We start from the raw sequence: 20006 nt of genomic DNA on the forward strand, positions 1-20006 counted from the left end.
CCAAATTGCAATTACAATTTCTGAGTGTGATAAGTAGAAACTGAATATTGAATTAATCCTCAGGCCACCCACTCAGCAGCTTACAAAGAGATGCCAATATCTTATAATATCTTTTAAAAGGTTACAAAATAATAAATTAAATTAAAGGAACTTGTAAAATTGCCCAGAAAACCAAAAAAAAAGAGGCTGCAGGAAAATGTTGCTTAGAGATAGGGTTACATGAAAACTACCCATATAAACATATATCCCATTAAACAGCTCATGTGCAAAATCCTTCATCTAAATTAACCATTTTAATAAAAATATACCTTTTTAGTAGTATGTATCTATCTATTGGCTAAGTATTCATTCTGGGAGTATAGTTTTCCTTTAAATCCCCTACTGATTCAGGAAGTCCTAGTTATTGTCACTTAAGCCCTTTGGAAGGGAACTACCCTCTATTGGCTCAATAGTATTATGACAATTATTATGACAAATCCTTCCATAATTTATTTAATAAGAGAGCACATAGAACGCCATCTGTTCTTTAGGGTAAATGTTGTTGGAGAACATTGAGCAGAAAGCCCTAATAAAGAAATGGTGCCCTAAGAGAACCAACCCCTTAATAAATGTAGGGGAACAGGTACCCCATGAACAAGGTATAAGATAGTATACCTCATAGGTGTAAGATAGCTTGGAAAGCTTAAAATATAATGAAGTCAGAACGTGATCAAATTGTTTTCCCAAACTTTTGGATCACTATTACAGTTTGTATTAACCTTCATATCTATTGCTTTATGTTGAACATTTAAGGTATATTGTCAGGGGCGATCCTGGCACCTCCGCTGCCTGAGGCAGCAGCAGTTGCTGTTGCCCCCCCTCCCCAGGAAATTCGCTCTTAAAGTACCAGGAGCAGCATTTTTGCTGCCCCTGGTACCTAGTGGGGCGCTGCCGCCTGAGGCGACAGCCTCAACTCGCCTCATTAGTGAATCACCCCTGTATATTGTTATAAGTGAATGATCAGACAGCAGCATAAGTTATGTGCAGGCTGGGAACACACAGGACAGAGAGTGGGAGGGCTTTCCCCTGTCAGTCAGTGCTGTGACCACTTCCTGTTAGAGAATAAACAGACACTCCCACTCTTCATTTCAGCCTAGATTCTGACCTGTAAGGGTCTGGCCACACAATCAAATTCGGGGAGATTAGTCACCCCAGCGACAAATCTCCTCTTCTTCGGGGCGACAATCTACCTGAACTGCCTTCCGAGGCAACTTAAATTCTCCTTTAAACATTGTTGGAAATCTTTGGAGCAAACACATGAAAATCCTCACCATAATTAATTATAAAAGGCTAAGTTATAGTATTGGATGGTGGCAATGACTGCTTCAGCAGATTTAAAAGACTCAATTCAAGGAAATATAAAACTTACAGTAAAGCTATTTTATGCACCCAGGTTTTTCTGATTAATTGGTGACTCGGCTGACTACTCATGCATAGATTATTTAATACATTTGGCATGATTCTGTTCATCGCGTAAAGGGCGATATGAGCTTATACTGGGGGCCTAAAGGAGATTCATTGTGTAGTTAGAGAACTAAAGCATAACAATGTAATAGGCTAGAAGTGCTGCATCTTATCTTTTGGGCTTCTATACCAGCCCAAAGCAACTACTGCCGTTTAGCAGTAAAGATCTGCACCCCCAAAAATGGCCCTGTATCTTCCCATCTTTTTTTCTTATAAGTTCACATGCTCTTTGCTGCTGTCACTTACCTGAGCTTAGCCGACACGCAATATACTAAATAAATCTAACATAAAAATCACAATACAAGGCTAATTATTAATTTATTCCGACTGCCGTTACATAGCAGCACAGACACCAGTGCAAGTAGCATCATAATTTAATAATTATAATTTAATATTTCTGCTTCTATGACATGTGAAATAAAAAAAGGAAGATATGGAGCACACCTTCTCAAAAAGTAAAAAACACTTTTTTTGAATTCATTAAAAAACACAAGTGGCTGCTGTGGAATAAAAGCCTAAGGCATTTTGGAAAACACCCCTTAATCATAGGCTTTTGACTGGTGCAGTAAGTTCAATATATAAAATACAACATTTCTCCCCTTTTTCTTTTTTAGTTTTCTATAGACTATAGGGCAATTTTTAATGTTGTTGTGCTTTTTTTTTATTCACTTGTTTTTTAATAAAAAATTATTAAAGAAAATGTAAAGGCAGCTATTGATTAATTACCCCAGAAACCAGCCTCAGTTTGAAAGTCAGAATGGAAGACCTGAATGAAAGAGCCTCAATAGAAATATAAACTATAGGAAATGTGAAAAACAGCAAAATTGAAGGAAATAAGAGAAGGTAATACAGGTATGGGAAACCCTCTATCCAGAAAGCTCTGAATTAAAGAAAGGCCGTCTTCCATATACTCCATTTTATTGAAATATTCCAAATTTTTAAAAATTGTTTCCTATTTCTCTGTATTAATAAAACATTACCCTGTACTTGATCCAAACTAAGATATAATTTATCCTTATTGGAAGTAAAACCAGCCTATTGTATTTATTTAATGTTTACATGATTTTCTAGTAGACGTAAGGTATGAAGATCCAAGTTGCAAAATGATCTGGAAAACCCCAAGTCAAGAGCATTCTGGATAACAGTGTCAATAGCCTCAATAGAAATATAAACTATAGGAAATGTGAAAAACAGCAAAATTGAAGGAAATAAGAGAAGGTAATACAGGTATGGGAAACCCTCTATCCAGAAAGCTCTGAATTAAAGAAAGGCCGTCTTCCATATACTCCATTTTATCGAAATATTCAAAATTTTTAGAAATTGTTTCCTATTTCTCTGTATTAATAAAACATTACCCTGTACTTGATCCAAACTAAGATATAATTTATCCTTATTGGAAGTAAAACCAGCCTATTGGGTTTATTTAATGTTTACATGATTTTCTAGTAGACGTAAGGTATGAAGATCCAAGTTGCAAAATGATCTGGAAAACCCCAAGTCAAGAGCATTCTGGATAACAGTGTCAGGATCTGCTGGTAATTGAACTCTAGTCACTGTGTTTCTACTCACCTGCATTACCTCAGTGAGCCACTGGAAGCATATACCACTTGTACTGACTAGTTCTATAATGGTCTTTTACATTCATTTCCACACAGTGCCCTCCTCCCAAATCGTTTGATTAATTTGTTCTTGATCAAAAGTCCCAACTGTCCTGTTTTTCGCAGGACAGTCCTGATTTTGACAGCTCAACCCACAGTCCCGGATTCTTACTGAAATGTCCCGACTTTCTCTTTGATCTCCTGCACTGAACAGCCAAAAAAAGATACAAAGTTTCTAAAACTGAATTGGCTTTTGGCAGAGAGCCCAGAATACATGGCAGGTGCACTTAGATACTTTTGTAACAATTTAAGCTAAGCATAGAAGCAATTGTAACAATTTTCAAGATAAGGAGGTCTCTTGGAGAGACTGACTTGCAGCTTAAAGAGCAATTTCACTTTCATTAGCAAAACCACAGAAATGTGTTGAGACTTTCATAACATCTGTAACATCTGTAAAATGGACATGGTAATTAGGGGTGTGGTCAAAAAATTTAATCGCGCTCTGCTTTCTATTTCAAAATATTAGGAAGTATCGTAAGGGACCTGAGGTTTTCCAGATAAGGAATGTTTCCATAACTTTGATCTCCATACATTAAGGGGCAGATTTATCAAGGGTCGAATTTCGAGCAATTTGTGTACTTCAACTATCGAATAAGCCAAAATTCGATTTGAATTTTAAAAAAAAAATTCGAATATTGAAATTTATAATTTACTGTCGCTTTAAAACTTCGACTGCGACCATTTGCCATTTGAAACCTGCAAAATTGCTGTTTTAGCCTATGGGGGACCTCGTAGAACCTATTTGGAGTCATTTGGTGGACATTGAAAAATTTAAGTATTTTGGGGCAAATACTTTGTTTCTAATTCGATAGAATGCTCTAAAACTTCAATTAGAACAACGACTTGAATACAGCCTATTCACCCGAGGTTAAAAACTTCGATTTTTTATTCGAATTTTGAAGTTATGGGAGTTCAAGAAAACTCCCATTACTTTGAAATTCGACCCTTGATAAATCTGCCCCTAAATCTACTACTAGTTACATGGATTAAACCCAAGATCTTTTACCTCCAGTAAGAATTATTTATATCTTAGTTGGGATCAAGTACAAGGTAATGTTTTCTTATTACAGAGAAAAAGGAAATCATTTTGAGAAATATGAATTATTTAATTTAAATGGAGTCTGTGGGAGATGGCCATTGGATAATGGGTTTCCGGATAACATATCACATACCTGCATATGAATTTGATGTAGAAAACAAAGATCTGGATAGAAGTTCAAGGACAACCTAGCACTCACTGCAATTCTAGTATATTGACTTGAAAAAGGATCCATGAAGATCCGAAACATGTTATGCTAAATAAATATTTTGCAGTAAAAGATGCTGAATTTGTGTGCTGCATCCTATTCCCTTTTTGCAATTCTAGTATATTCTCATTGGGTGTAGCATTCCGTCTGGTATGGATCTGTTTTTGGCTAAAGAAACTAGTATCTACTTCATCCCTGGCACATACATTGTAATTGCACTGCAAAGAGATTTAGGCTACATTAGGTCCAGCAAATAAGGTCAATGTATTTTGTGCATGTGGGTCTTTAGTTGCTAGGTAATAATTTACATTATATTATATATTGTAATAGCTAAAGTCGCTTAGCAGCCTGCTTCAGTTTTGCTTTTTTTTTCCCCCAGTTTAGTGTTGTGTCTCCTAATGAAATACATTTTTTACATTACTTTAGACATTGGGTCACAAGGCTCTGCATAACATGCATACATTTTGTATTAACGCTTATCAACACTTGTTCATAATGAAAATGTGACTTCAAGATGGAAAGGCCCTTTGGGGATGTGGGATCTTAGAAAAAATCACCTAGGAAAATTGTGCAAATGATTTATTTCTAAGAAATAATTATTGGAAAAACAGTACTATGTGGTCAGATGTTAACTCCACTCTGATATATGGAATAATCACTTAGATTTCGTGAAGTACCAGAGCAAGAGAATATGTGACCCATACCACTTATTTTCTATATTGTAATATGATTTGTTTACAGTACAAATCGATTCACATCAATGGTCCACTGGAAACTGCTTAGCGCCAGCATAACTTTTGAGGTAACAGCCTCTCAATACCTTGACAGAGAGCACAGCCATCGTCCTCTACTGTGTCTATCCACACTAGGGATAAATGCTTCATACTTGCATAGTAAGGATGGTTAGAAACGCCAATCAGGATAAATGGAAAGATTAAAGGTATCTGTCATGATTTTTATGGTATGGTTTTTAGAGCTAAATTACACTGTGAACATTGCACATAATTCTATCATTTAAAATTGTATTCTTGAACCAATAAATGTATTTTCTTAGTTGTAATATTGATGTGTAGGCAGCCATGTCTGGTCACTTGCCTGGTCATGTGCTTTTAGAAAGAGCCAGGAGTTCACAATGGAACTGCTTTCTGATAAGCTCCTACTCAGTGTAACTGAAGACATCACGACTTGGATTTTTACTATTGATAGCTGTTCTCATACACTAGGTGGGACATGGGAGCATTTTTAGCAATGCAGGTGTCTGGGAGCTATTGTCTTGTTACCTTCCCATTGTTATATCATTTCAACTTGCAGTGCAGCAGTAAAGTGTGACTGAAATTTATCTGAGCACAAGTCACATGGGCACCTGGGAAACTGATAACATGTCTAGCCCCATATCAAAATTAAATAAAGTAGAACCCCCATTTTACCTCCCTTGATTTTGTTTTCCCTCATTTTACACTGTTTTCTTTTGTGGTCCCACCTATATATCATGCATAAAACATTTCCCTGATTTTACATTTCTGTATACATTACTGTATATAAATATCTGTTGGCTTTATTGAAAAATGGATTTCGATGTAGGATTCTGCTGGAGGAGCGTTATTAACTGATATATTTTGTAAACAAACAATTTCCCATGACAGAATCCCTGTAAGGTAGGGTAGTTGTTTTCTTTGCCCCCATATGACAAGCTAATAATTCCCTCAACCAAACACTAATTATATTAATTCATAATCACTGCTACCCACCTTGTTAAACAGAGACTTACTTAAAGGGCATTTAATTCTAAAATAGAATAAGGCTAGAAATGCTGTATTTTGTATACTAAATATAAACATGAACTTACTGCACCACAAGCCTAATCAAACAAATCATTTCTGCTCTCAAAGTTGGCTACAGAGGGTCACCATCTTGTAACTTTGTTAAACATCTTTGCAAGACCAAGACTGTGCACATGCTCAGTGTGGTCTGGCCTGCGTAGGGATCGTCATAAACAAAGCTGCTTGAGTTCTGCATGGCTGGGAAGTAAGGCGGGGGCTCCCCCTGCTGTTCATAAGTATGATTGTTTCCCTGCTCAGCAGTAACGGACCATCTGACAATTCCTATCCACAGCAGTAAATGAAGGGAGAATTTCACTGCATACAGTCAGGTTTCTTATAAAAACAGTACACATTTTATGAAAGTATATTGGAGATAGGTTTTTCATTAAAGAAAGTCAAAATGGGATTTTATTTTTTTGCCTTTACATGCCCTTTAAATCCTCCTTAGCTAATGGCTTTCCTTCTTTTTTTGCCCTTCTGAATTGTTCCTTTTGATTTTCGCTTACTACAGATGATAATGTCCCTATTTCAACTATTTTTTTTGTATTTACCCATTTACTAACATACAGAAGATTGAACTTGTGCAGAGCACGGGTATGGGACTTATTAGCCAGAATCCTAGGGACCTGGTGTTTTCCAGTAATTTGGATCTCTAAACCTTCAGTCTACTTAATCATTTATATTTTAAATAAACCTTACAGATTGTTTTTTTTATTTTGATTAATTATATCTTAGTTGGGATCAAGTACAGGGTACTGTTTTATTATTACAGAGAAAGAGGAAATAATTTAAACATTTTAATTATTTGCTTAAAATGGAGTATATGGAAGATGGCCTTTGGAGGTTTGTGGATAATGGATTTCAGCATAACGAATCCGATCCATGTAATATGGATGCTGCTGCAATGCAGGATGGAAACTAGAGGCGTTCCATACAAGGACACCTGGGCTTAGGATAGGATGTAGTGACTTTGTGTGTGCACCCTTAAAGACTTTAATAGAAAAGTTGCCCACAAGTTTGCCGTGGAGTGGTTGCACAGAGTGCTACTGGACACTGCATAGATAAGGAATTAGATCAAAGTTGTCAAATCCATTCTGAAAAATCTCAGCACATTTAAAAAATCGAAATGGAGTTGATAGGTGCGCCAGTTTGTTAAAATAATTTCCTGGTAGTCAGGAAAGAGTTAACCACGATAACATTCGATCTGTTAGACATTCCTCGGGAATTCCCAGTTCTAATTTTAGTGAATCTGCCCCTACCTTCGTCGAAGGCCCTGTATGGAAACCTGGTATTTCAAATGAGAACAATGGAAAGTATTTGTAACAGACAGAAGGGAAGGACGCTTAAGTACAATGTAAATCAAAAATAAATAAAGGCGTGCCTGTTTTAACTCTTGCTCTGCACCAGCTCTATAAATACATTGCTATGGTATACACAAGCCAATAAAAGCTGCCCGTAGTTGGAAGCTTATTGGCCCATTTATGGGGTCCTCCACTGATATCTGACGGAAAATCGGCTCAACCATTTGATCAGCACAATATTGCCCACCTCAAACTGGGCATATCAGGCATCAGGATCTGCTCAACTGGTGGCCTTGACAAACAAGCAGACATTCAAGTGGCCAGCTTTGGTCTTGGAACCAAATTGGTGCTACTGCAAAACATGCATAGGGGGCTATTGATCATGCTGTGTAAAAAGTGGGATTTCTTGTGATGCTGCCCAGAGCAACCAATCAGCAATTAGATTTAACAGAAAACAAAATCCAAGATCTGATGGGTTGCACTGAGCAACACCGCTGGTAATGTTTTACTCCACTTTTTACACAGCACGATAAATAAACCCCATAGAGTTCATTTCGATTGATACTACCGGTACTCTGAATAAAAGTCTGAAGTTCTAACCAGTGTGAGTTTACAAAATAACACACCGGTCATCTATAGTGACCCTGTGCCTACAATGCCCTATTGGTTCGTTAGCAACAACGAGGGAGCCTGCAAGCATTGGCAAACTTGAAAACATGCATCTTCACTGTTATAGGGCTTCTGAGTTGCTTATTTTTATCAACTTCATGAATTTGATGGGGGTTGGCAATACCATTCCCAGGATCCTAGGGTTGACTTTTCTTTTTTCAGATTGCCTTATTTTTTAAGCTATTTCAGCACAAAATTCTTACCCAACTGAATAAGAAAGCTTTAGAAAGTTGGGAAGTATTATGCTCCCATACAGAAAAGTAGCTGGTGTTCCCTAATGACTGAAGCACAGAAATGCTGGGAACTCTGACACTCAACAGCCTCATTGATATATAATTTAGTTATAATTCAAATAATGACAACAAATATAAAAAAAATGCTAGACAATGACCGTTATAATAAAATATAGGACTTTCCCAGACAGAATAATTACATAACAGACAAATATCAAAGTATGCATTCTTCCTCCCACTGCATATTTACCATTCCATCCAGAGATGTTCCCTTTCAGTTAATTCATTGTAAACAAGGCGTCACATTATTAGATCCTCTTTGTCCTTGCGTAAACATTCAAGCTTGAAAAAAAATGGAACATAATTCTTCTCACCTGTATAGGGCTGAAATGCTTCTGAGCTTTTAGGAAAATATTTCTAGAAAATGTCATTAAGCGTTCATTTGTTTCCATTCGGCAGTTTCCTAGAAGCAGGCTCTCAAGAAGAATACCTTTGTTCTAAATTGATTTTGTTGGTAAGGCTTTATTTTCTGAAATAAATATTTTTTACAGGTAAATGAAAGTCTTAACTGTTTCTGCTTTCATCTTCTCTATAAATAAAGTTAGCTTCCATGGCAAAACAATAATAACTTTAGACTTATCTTAGTATATGGAGACCTTGGTCTAAATTGTTCACCAAATAATAACAATAGGTATGTGGTATTCCTTTTAAAAAATATCCAATACACATCAATTAAATTACAAGTACAATTATAATTACAAATTGACAATACAGGATTTACAATGGTATGTATTGACTTTTCGCATTTGAGTATTAAGTACGTTATTAGTTATTTCTGGGTTTTCTATTTCTGTGAAATTATAACCTTACCCTTTTTTCCTTTCTGTGTCCTAACCATATAAAATATTTGAAAACAAATCTAATAAAATAAAAATATGAAATAATGCTCATCACAGGTAATTTGGGGTAAGAGTGGAGTGCTTGATTACCAATAAAATGTGCAAGGGAGACACTGGAAAGTTTAACAGTGACACTGTACTCACCCTCCCGTGTAGACCTGTGCCAGGATTTATTTGAATGCAAGAGAAAGTGAAAATATCCATCCAGTCTATGTGTAGAAGGGATGTCCTAATCCCACAAAGCACCTTGTTATGCTTGGAGGCTGTCTTTACTAATACATCAAATGACAAGGCATTAGTTGTAATAACTGGCCTCCAATTGCTGTGCTGTTAATGCTGCTGCTCTAGTCAGTTAGCTGGTTCTCATCTGTATATTGCAAAAAGTGGCACCCAGCTGTGTATTACGGCATGCATACAAGAGGGTTAACATACTTCTTGGCACATCTGTCATGAGGTACAAGGAAGGAGCACCATAGTACACAAGGTATTCCTAAACCATGGACTTGCAGGATTATGATGAACAAGACCCCCTTGCTCTGTGCCAGGCACAAGCATTATATTAGTGACTCAACACTTTTCATCATCAAGGTTAAAGACTTATAAGACCACTTTGTACAATATCATCTTGCTATAGTTCCAGTAACATTTAGGGCAAATAAACACTGACCCCAAATATCACCTTTGCTATCATTTAGGCTCCTAAACTAATTTTTAGGGTACATAGCAATAGTGGTGTAACAATAACCCTGCATTATTTCCCAGTAATATGTTGGACAGCAAATTCACATCAAGCTCATCCTAACTTGCCTTTAGTCTCTGAACCCATCCTCAAACTATAATTAATGCATTCAGCAAATCTTCACTGGTGAACAAGAAATAGGTATTCTGTGTTCTGCTCTTCCAGACACTATGGGGCAAATTCACTAAGCGCCGAACGCTAGCGTTACTTCGCTAGCGTTTGGCATTTTCGTTACTGCGCAAATTCACTAACGAACGCTGGCGTAGATTCGCTAGTGTTACTTCGCACCCTTACGCCTGGCGAATTTTCGCTACGGACGTAACTACGCAAATTCACTAATGCGCGCATTGTACTGAACGCTACCTTTTACGCTAGACTTCCTTCGCCACCTCAGACCAGGCGAAGCGCAATAGAGTAGATAGGGATTGCTTCAAAAAAAGTCAAAAAATTTTCTAAGTCCCAAAATGGCGTGTTTTCTACATTATGGGTGATAGGCTGAAAAAGATTGAAAAATTTTTTGGGGCTCCCCTCCTTCCCCCCTACATTTCCTGACTCATGGCAACTTACCTATACAGTGGGCACATGTGTAGGGCAAAATAAAAATTTTATTTGATGTTTTGAAGGTTTCCCAGGCATTTGTAGTGATTGTACGTATTCCTCCATTGAAATTTGAATTTGGCGCCATAGGCAAATTAACCATCGCTAGCGTAACTTCGATTCACTTAGTGAATCAAAGCTAGCGCAACTTAGCAACCTTACGCTACCCCTGAGCGCAATTTCGGATTTTAGTGAATTTGCGCTTCCACTACGCCTGGCGAAGTGCGGCGAAGTTACGCCTGGCGCAACTACGAATCTTAGTGAATTTGCCCCTATGCATCAACCCCACCAGATATCACATAATAATATACTATGGGGGAGCACAAACAAGCATATAAATCTTGCAAAAAGGTGCTTTTATTAGAAAATACATGACATGTTTAAATAGAATAAAAGCACCTTTTTGCAGACTTTATTGCTTGTCTGGGCTCCACCCGTGTTCTATTTTTATTGGTGAACACTCTAGTCCTTCATGTCAGCAAAAAGGACAGAATGTACATTTTTGATTCATGCGCTTTTTCACACTACAAAATGTGCCTTCACTATGTCCAAAAAATGTCTATATCAAAAGATATCTGTCCCAAGGCTTTTTTCTTCAGTAAAAAAATAATGGTGGGCCATGTGGGGTCAGTATGTATCTGAATTTTAATGTGAATTTAAATAAAATATTTTTTTACTGAAGAAAAAAGCCTTGGGACAGATATCTTTTGATATAGATTTTTTTTGCATATGATTGCCTGTGAACTGGGGCGAGTCTCTTTGCCTTAATTAAGGCAATAATTAGATGTGGACTCCCCATCGATGAATAACCTTCACTATGTCCCTCAAATTGTTGGATGTTTGAATCCTACAAGTTCGTCACCTTGGAAGGCAATGGTCCACCCATCTAAAACATATAACTCGTAGGGGAATATAAGCTTCTCTTTGGGGTCCGTTTACTAAAGTGCGTTAAAAATATTCGCACAATATATAGACAGAATTTTCGCCAAATATGTTATCGCCAGTTTACTAACCTGCGGTAAATATAAATTTGCGAATTTTCTTGCGCAAGAATAATTGTTCGCCAGTTATCGAATTCGCTGAAAATAACGCTACGTACACATTAACGCATGGTTTACTAAACAGCGAAATGTGCTAAAGACAAAATTAACGCCAGAATATTCGCAAACTTTTACCGCCACCTATGAAGTGGCGTAAAAGTATTTTTTCCGCCAGAAAATTCTCAAGGGGCAGGAAATATCCCATAATAATGTTTTTTTTTACCCATCATTCTTTGCTGACAGGAGACAGATCTGTAGCTATTGCTGACAGGATGTTTTGGCTTCTGCTTCTATCTGTAGCAACAGCATCAGTTTCAGCTCAGAGGTGTATTATTGGCAGCGGCATCACAGTCCAAGGATTCGTCAGCCTCTACACTTTTTGGTTTCATTGTGATTGGCTACATTAAACTGTGCATTTCTATGAAGCAAAGAGATTGACTGGTATCATTTCCTATGATTCTATTGGCAGAAGGGTTTATATGATGCAGACATGTTTGATTGGTGTTACTCTGGTGATGTTGTTGGATGGTCTAATCGTCAGTCAATAAAGTTTATAAGTTTTGAAGATGCATTTCTGGCCATAAATGTCACAGTAAAAATTGCCATAATAACCGCCATAAAACAAGACTATTTTATAGCATAAATATTCGCAAAAACATAATTTTTCGCCAGAAAATTCGCAACTCGCTAAAATTACCGCTAACGTAAGCTGGTTCCTTAACGTAGTTACCGCAAGTGATCGCAATGACTTCTGAGCGCATCGCTGTTTAGTAAACTTAGTCGCTGCGAATATTCTGTCGTAAAAATATTCTCAGCGATAACATGCGGAAACTTAAAGTTAAATTTACCGCACTTTAGTAAACGGACCCCTTTGGAAGGTTAATTAAAAGCATGATAAGAAATATAAGGAGAAATCTATTTTACTGGCTTGTGTTCAAATACCCATTTCCTGAGATTCCATTAAGGCACGTTTTGCATAATGGATGGCTAGCATTCTGCCAAGCTTGTTGTTTTGTAAAACAGAGCAAAAGTAAAAGCCCTACATGACATAAGTAGAAGTACTGACATTCCCTATTTAAAAACAAGGCTTTTCTCTCGTATTCTTCTTTTTTTAAGAGGATGCCATAGCAACAGAGGCTTTTATAAAATCTGCAGCTTTCAGAGCAGGCCCTGGTAATTAAAAGGTTTCAAACCAGAATGGCTTATACAGTCCATGAGCAGTGTAATGATGTGTATTGCTGTGTAAGGTTTGTGCTGCCTTGAAGGGAAATGTAATAAAATAATAAGTATATTGAAAAGTAGAAATTTGGTGAAAATTGTCTTTTATATTATTTGGGGCTTATTTAGCATTTTATATCAACAACAAAACAAATGTAACTCATGTAAAAGTAAACTTTATATTGGCATTATTAGTCTTTAAATTCTGAATATAATATTAGGGTAGGATGCTGCTGATGTTAACAGGACATACAGGGCCCTAGCACAGAAGCAATCTGCACCCCAATATTTACCCATACGCCCAAACGCTATATTTAATCTATATAATGACTTACTCAATGAGCGATTTACAAAGGCAGAATATAAATATAGACAACTGCACTGCCTACATTTCCCTGATTAACAAATATTCCCTAAAAGTCCTATTGATTCTATATATCTATATATCTCCTCCCACTCAAGTACAGTAATAGGACTTCTCCCATTCTTTATCCAAGCTCCATCACCAGACTCATGAGATTATCCCACAACCTTGACAGTTCTGAAAAAAATGAAATGATCCTGCCCCTCTTCTTACTCTAAACATCAGTCCTTGATACTCTCCCAATCATACCTCTCCGAACTGTTTTTACTTTGAATCCTACTTTTTTGCCCACAAATATTATAGTACAGATATAGGATCTATTAATCAGAATGCTGGGGACCTGGGGTTTTCCAGATAAGGGGTCCTTCAGTAATTTAGATTACCATACCGTATGTCTAATAAGATTAATTAGAACATTAAATAAACCCAATAGACTATTGCCACCAATATGGATTCATGCAGCTTAGCTACCAGCAGGTATAAGCAAAGTTTTTATTATTATAGATAAAAAGGAAATAATTTAAAAAAATTAGCATTATTTGTTTATGTTAAAATGACTTCAAATGCCCCTCAGAATGGAGCTTTGCATAGCACCTTGCCATCTACTGTTTGGTGTCTCACAGACTGGCCAAGGATCATCAGCGTTATTCAAATATATTCCAAGACCATGTATATCTGATATCCTGAGATGAGATATTATAAATGAATAATACTAAAATAATTTGCAAAGCAACTACCCAGGATTACAAATTTCTACAATAGTGTTTCTTATTTTTTTGAACATAACAACAACTAAAGCTGTGATTCATCCTCGAGACCCCAGAGTTGCAAAAGAATTTACTCCATATTGCATTTTCTTTACTATTGTCTGTGATCTAAATAAATGCTACTGAATGGGGACCCTTCCTAAACAGTACGGGGACCCAATTTTGGGTTTCAATCTATAGTTAAATGCTGCTGCTCTTCAACATACTGTTGATGTTTGGGGTGGGGGGGTAATTTTTCTGGTAAAAGTCCTATGTTATAAGTTTTGGAATTTAAGTACTACCATGTAACTACAGGTATGGGATCTGTTATCCAGAAAACCCTTTATCCAGAAAGTTCTGAATTACAGAAGGGCCTTCTCCCATAGACTACATTATATCCAAATAATCCAAATTATTAAAAATGATTTCCCTTTTCTCTGTAGTAATAAAACAGTATCTTGTACAGGCATGGGACCCGTTATCCAGAAACCTATTATCCAGAAAGCTCAAATTACAGAAAGGTTTATTGGGTTTATTTAATTTTTACATGATTTTCAAGTAGACTTAATGTACTTGATCCAAATTACAGAAAGATCCGTAATACCCCAGGTCTCGAGCATGGATAACAGGTCCCATATCTGTACTTGATCCAAACTAACATATAATTAACCCATATTGAAAGCAAAACCAGTCTATTCAGTTTTTTTAATGTTTACATGATGGAATCGAGTTTTTAAAATTCGAATTGAATTCGTATTGAATTTGATTCCAGTTTCTGGGTCGATGTAATTCCCCCCAAATTTGAAAAACTTGATTTTTTTAATAAATTTAGATTGGTTGAATTTCAAATTTATGGGAGTTTTTAAAAACTCACATGAATTCGAAATTCCTGTAAAGGACCCTAGATAAAGTAAACCAGTTAATAAACTTTACATTGCAGTTATTGCTGCTGTATCTGGACCTCCCTTTAATATTACAGTGATTCTTGACTATAAAGTCAACATTCTCAGTTCTGAATTTCAATTTAGTTTCTGATTGGACACTTTCAGCACGGCTCACTCTTTCAAAAAAAAAAAAACAAACACAATTTTTTTCATATCATATCTCTTCACACTACACACTTAATCGTATCTGCTCATTACTGAGTGATTGGATTTTGCAGTTTACAACCTGTGACTGGGTACACAAATATTTCATGCATTTGAGTCAGGCTAACTCCATAGAGCGCTTCCAGTTTTGGAAGCGACCAGGAGAGGGAATGATGCACAGTCAAAGGCCCTAAAATATGAAAGTAATGATTCCAGATGAAAAATATAGGAAATCCAAAAAATTCAATTTTAAAGATACAATAATGAATTGCTTGGTCAGTGATAGAGAAAGACAAATGTCTTCAGTGATCACTACAGTATTGTTAAAATATCAGTCCAGGCCTGATTTATTGAAATTTAATGTTCTATGCCGATATCTGTGGTCACTGTAACACAAATATTTCCATCTAACCAATGAATCCTGCTAATTAAATAACCAGAATGAATGCCAAAAACCTGTGGAAAATAAGAAGGACCAGGGGTAGCTGCGATATTAGCTTGGTGTGACATCACTTCCTGCCTGAGTCTCTCCCTACTCACTCATATCTCTGGGCTCAGATTACAGCAGGGAGGGGAGGAGGGAGGGGTGCAGAGGGAGAGAAGAGCAAACTGAGCATGCTCAAGTCTGTGCCCTGGAGGTTTATGCTGAAAACAGGAAGTCCGATTCAGAAGCCCATGTGTACACAAAAGAAGGAAAGAAATGAAGTGTTTCTTTTGACAGAGGACTGGTGGTACTGGTGTATTTATATAGACCTTTCTGATAAAGCTTACTTAATTTTAGCCTTTCCCTCTCCTTTAATTCAACATGTCCCCATCAACATATTAAAGGTTTTATCAAACTGGAAGAAAAATCAACACATCTGAAATACATGACACATTACCATATAACAATCTCAACAGGCAGATCACAACAATCAGGTGACAGTGTGAGGATTAAATCATACATTTTACAGCGGACATTTTAGATACACGTGCTCTACTTGTCCCCCCCTCCCATTTTACCAGTGCAGGGCAACGCAGAATTATATTTTTATTACTTTAAAACCCTTTCACTTTTTGATGTTACTGTTCCTTTAACTGCCTTTTGTAATGTAGGTTGGCTGGTGGCCTTGTGATGTATTTGACAGTGGCAGTGTTCTTCTTACTGTTTTACGGGTATGCTTATATTGATTATTTTCTCTGTTATGTGAAACCCACCATAGGGTCACTTTTCTTGTTCTATTGCTTCTTGGTGCATTAGCTCCACAGGACAGGAGAGGTGGGCTGGTGGCCTTGTGATGTACCTTAAAGTGACAGTGTTATCCTTACTGTTTTACAGATCCCCTTTATAAAATGTTATAAAGTTATTGTAACGCTGCCTCATGTGTTCAAGTCCTGTTGCCTGCTGCCCGAGGGATCCACAGATTGTGCATGAGCAGTGTACTAAATGCATAATATTTTACTGTGCTATGTATGTACGAGGAACAGAAGAAAGATCAATACTCCCTTTGTCACTGAGCCAGTTTATTATGCCATGGTAGCAGGGGAATATTATAGTTTGCGCTCCCATAAATTGTTGAAATTGAAATCTCAAGTCTATTGGAATTGTGACCCCTTTAAAAAGGACCTGGCTTCTACTGCCATTGTTTGTTTAGGATTGCCTTGATACTTATGCATATAGTTGCATATAGTTCACACCTTCTTTTTTGTTTTGTACAAAAAGAAAAGTTTTTTTAGTAGCTATCTCACAAAACCTTCATACACGCATGCCATAGTTGTGGCATGCCTCATTTATTAAGTGCTACTTTCTAATGGTAGTTATCTATTGGTTATTATGAAATCAGAGCAGGAAGCATAACATTGCATAGTTTTCAATTTGGATTCGGATACACCTGATTTTTCCACAGACAAAAGCTTTACACATCTGAAGGGGGTGCCATTAATTTCTGCAAATGTGAGAGTATGAGGTGTGGCAGCTGACAGTTTGTACAGATATCAAACAATTGGCAGACATTTATTTTGTTTTTACAGTTTGCACAGCAAACACAGAAAAAACTTACACATGGATTTACAAAGGAAATGTGTGTGCCAGTTAGCATATGTTACAGGGGCTGAGACAATATTTAGTGAAGCAAAAATGGCTAAAGCAGATTCTGGAGAAAGTAAAATAAATTATTGTTTAAGGAGGGCAATTAAGAGAGGTAGTAAGTTGGGATGACTGGAAAACAAGGAATCATCCAGGGATATGTGATTGGAGCCTGCTATTTTCATTGTCCGTAATAGTTAGCTCTACTATGCCACATAATAATCTTAGGCTTGATAGAGTTCCAGAGTTCTTTCTATTTGCCAAACCCACTTGACTAGGGCACGTCACATGACTAACACAACAATCATCACTGACCCTAACAGCAGCACCTACTGTAAATTACTTGCTAATCTAAAACCAAGCATCACGTTTCACTCAAACAAAAAATGAATTTGCGCATGTGGATAAAGGTGCTGAAGGGGAAGTGATATCGGAAGAATTCAAAATTCAAAAGCCAGCTACCCAATTGGATCTATATGATTCATTTGGAAACTAAGTGTGATAAAATCTACTCACAATGGTGGTCCAGTGGTGCGGCGGGGATGCCATTGTGGTCTCTTAGGGCGTGTGCGCCAGCGTCTCATTCTAATTATTGGCGTGGATGTGCGAGCGTCTGATGCAGACACGCTTTGGCGCGAAAATCTTGGCGAGAAACTGACGCTATAAAAAGCTCAGTGGGGCTTCTAGACTTTGCCCGTGATAGGATCTGTTTCCTGTGGTTCCTGAGCTTAAAGCTATCTGTTATTCTGTCTGATTCCAGTTTTGACCCCTGCCTGGCTAACGACTATTCTGAACTCCTGATTCCTGACCATTGCCTGTTATACGACTACCTCTTCCGCTGAATCCCTTTTGATTGATTACCCAGTTTGACCCTTGCCTGCCTGACTACTCTTGTTTTCTGCCTGCCCCGACCAGGCCTGTTGTGACTACAATTCTTCTTTACGCCTTGTACTGTGACTTTCTGCCCAAAGACTCTTGCCTTACAATTGTGCCACTCTGCTTGTCTAGAACCTCTTGTTTTAAGACCTGGCGGCATCTGAGTAGCTGAGGGCTCCTCCCAAAGCCAAAGGCGGCTGCTACAGGCAGAAGCACAAGCCGAGAGCAGGGTGCTTGGCATCGGCTCTAGATTTAGGGTGCCAACCATTGCATTAAGGCTCTTGAAGCAGGAAATCCCTTCCCTACACTTGATGGGTAACTACATAAATTCTATCCAATCTTCTCAATTTAGAAGCCAAAGAAATATACTTATGGAAAGATCTGACTAGGCCAGCAGAGACTCTGAGACCTAATTCAAACTCTCTGAGACTAATGTTAGGAGAATAATTTCAATTAGAAACCACTTTAATGAGGAACCAGGAACAAAACATATAACTACTTGGGGGCAGGGTTGGAATCTGGCTAAAATCACTGAAAGCCTGAGTCTGATTAAATTCTCCTATTCTTTTAGTAGTGGCCATAGCTACGAGGAAAACTATAGAGAGCTTTCACCAGTTCAGAAGGTCGATTTGATAAGACTCTTAAAGGGAAACTGTATCCCTGAACATTGTAGGTCTCTTTAAAAATATATTACATAAAACAGGCCATATGTAAAACCCTACTTCATATAAATAAACCATATTCAGAAAAATTGACTTTAGTAGAATGTGCCATTGGATAATCATAAATAGAAAATAACTATTAGTACTAAAATAACTATTTTAGTACTAAGGGTCACCCCCTGGCTCTTGCAATTCACTGGGCTCACACACAAACCAAGGTCACTTATAGGGTATGTACATCTATGCTAGGTTACATCAGCCAATGAATGGTTAGAACTCCCACACTTCCTGTTACAGTTAGAGCTGTATTATTTCCTGTCAGGTGATCAGCGAGTGACACATATGGAATCACAAAATGGTGGCTCACTTAAAAAATTGTAAAAGGACAACATATATGAATACGATAAGATTTTTTTAATAGGTCACATATTATGATATAAATGATCTATTGGTTAAGTATTTAGTCTGAAGCTATAGTTTTTCTTTAATACCAAAGGCGATCTTATGGGGTATTACATCTGACAGTTGGAGAATCTTCCTATAGGAAGTGTTAAGGATTAGTGGATAGGCAGACCAATGAACATTTGATAAGGATAACAATTTAGATATTTGGAGAACTACATTTTTGTAGAACTACAACTGAAACCTCTATCCAGCCCTGAGTGCCCTTTGGTTAAATTCTCCTTTTGATCTTACAAACCCTTGATTTTGACTGTTTGGAGAAATAATCCAATATCTTGTAATATTTTGAAGAAATGCCTGGATTTTTGGAACAAGTCAAGTTTGTACAGATCAGGCAGCTAATCTGCAGGGTCTTTGTCGGAAAAACCTGCTTCCTGCTCCATTCAGGTAGGTAGCAGAAGAAGACACTGGGGACAGAATTTGGTTCATATTTATTATTCTAATTAGCTGTGGAGGTGTTCTCCAGGTGCTGTGGGAGCAGAATATCCCATGATTATGGCTAAATAAAATAATAATAATACCTTATGACATGTTATGGTTTGCGGCACTGGTGATAATCACCTATTTTTATGGATTCCCTTTGGATTCAGGCTGTCAGTCAGGTTAGATAGTTTCAAACATGAGGTTTTGAGTGAAAATGGTATCCTATTACTTCCTTTTTAAGTTGTCCCCACTTGATACCTCACATATTTGCAAATTATTTCCTTACAAGATAGTTATACTCATACTAACAGCAATATTCTCGAGAGGTCTTTCAAAATATTTTGTAATACTGAATATATAATTTGTATATAAGACAAGAAAGAGGATGGGTGGAGA

The sequence above is a fragment of the Xenopus laevis genome, chromosome 2L, assembly GCF_017654675.1.
Source record: "Xenopus laevis strain J_2021 chromosome 2L, Xenopus_laevis_v10.1, whole genome shotgun sequence".
NCBI lineage: Eukaryota > Metazoa > Chordata > Amphibia > Anura > Pipidae > Xenopus > Xenopus laevis.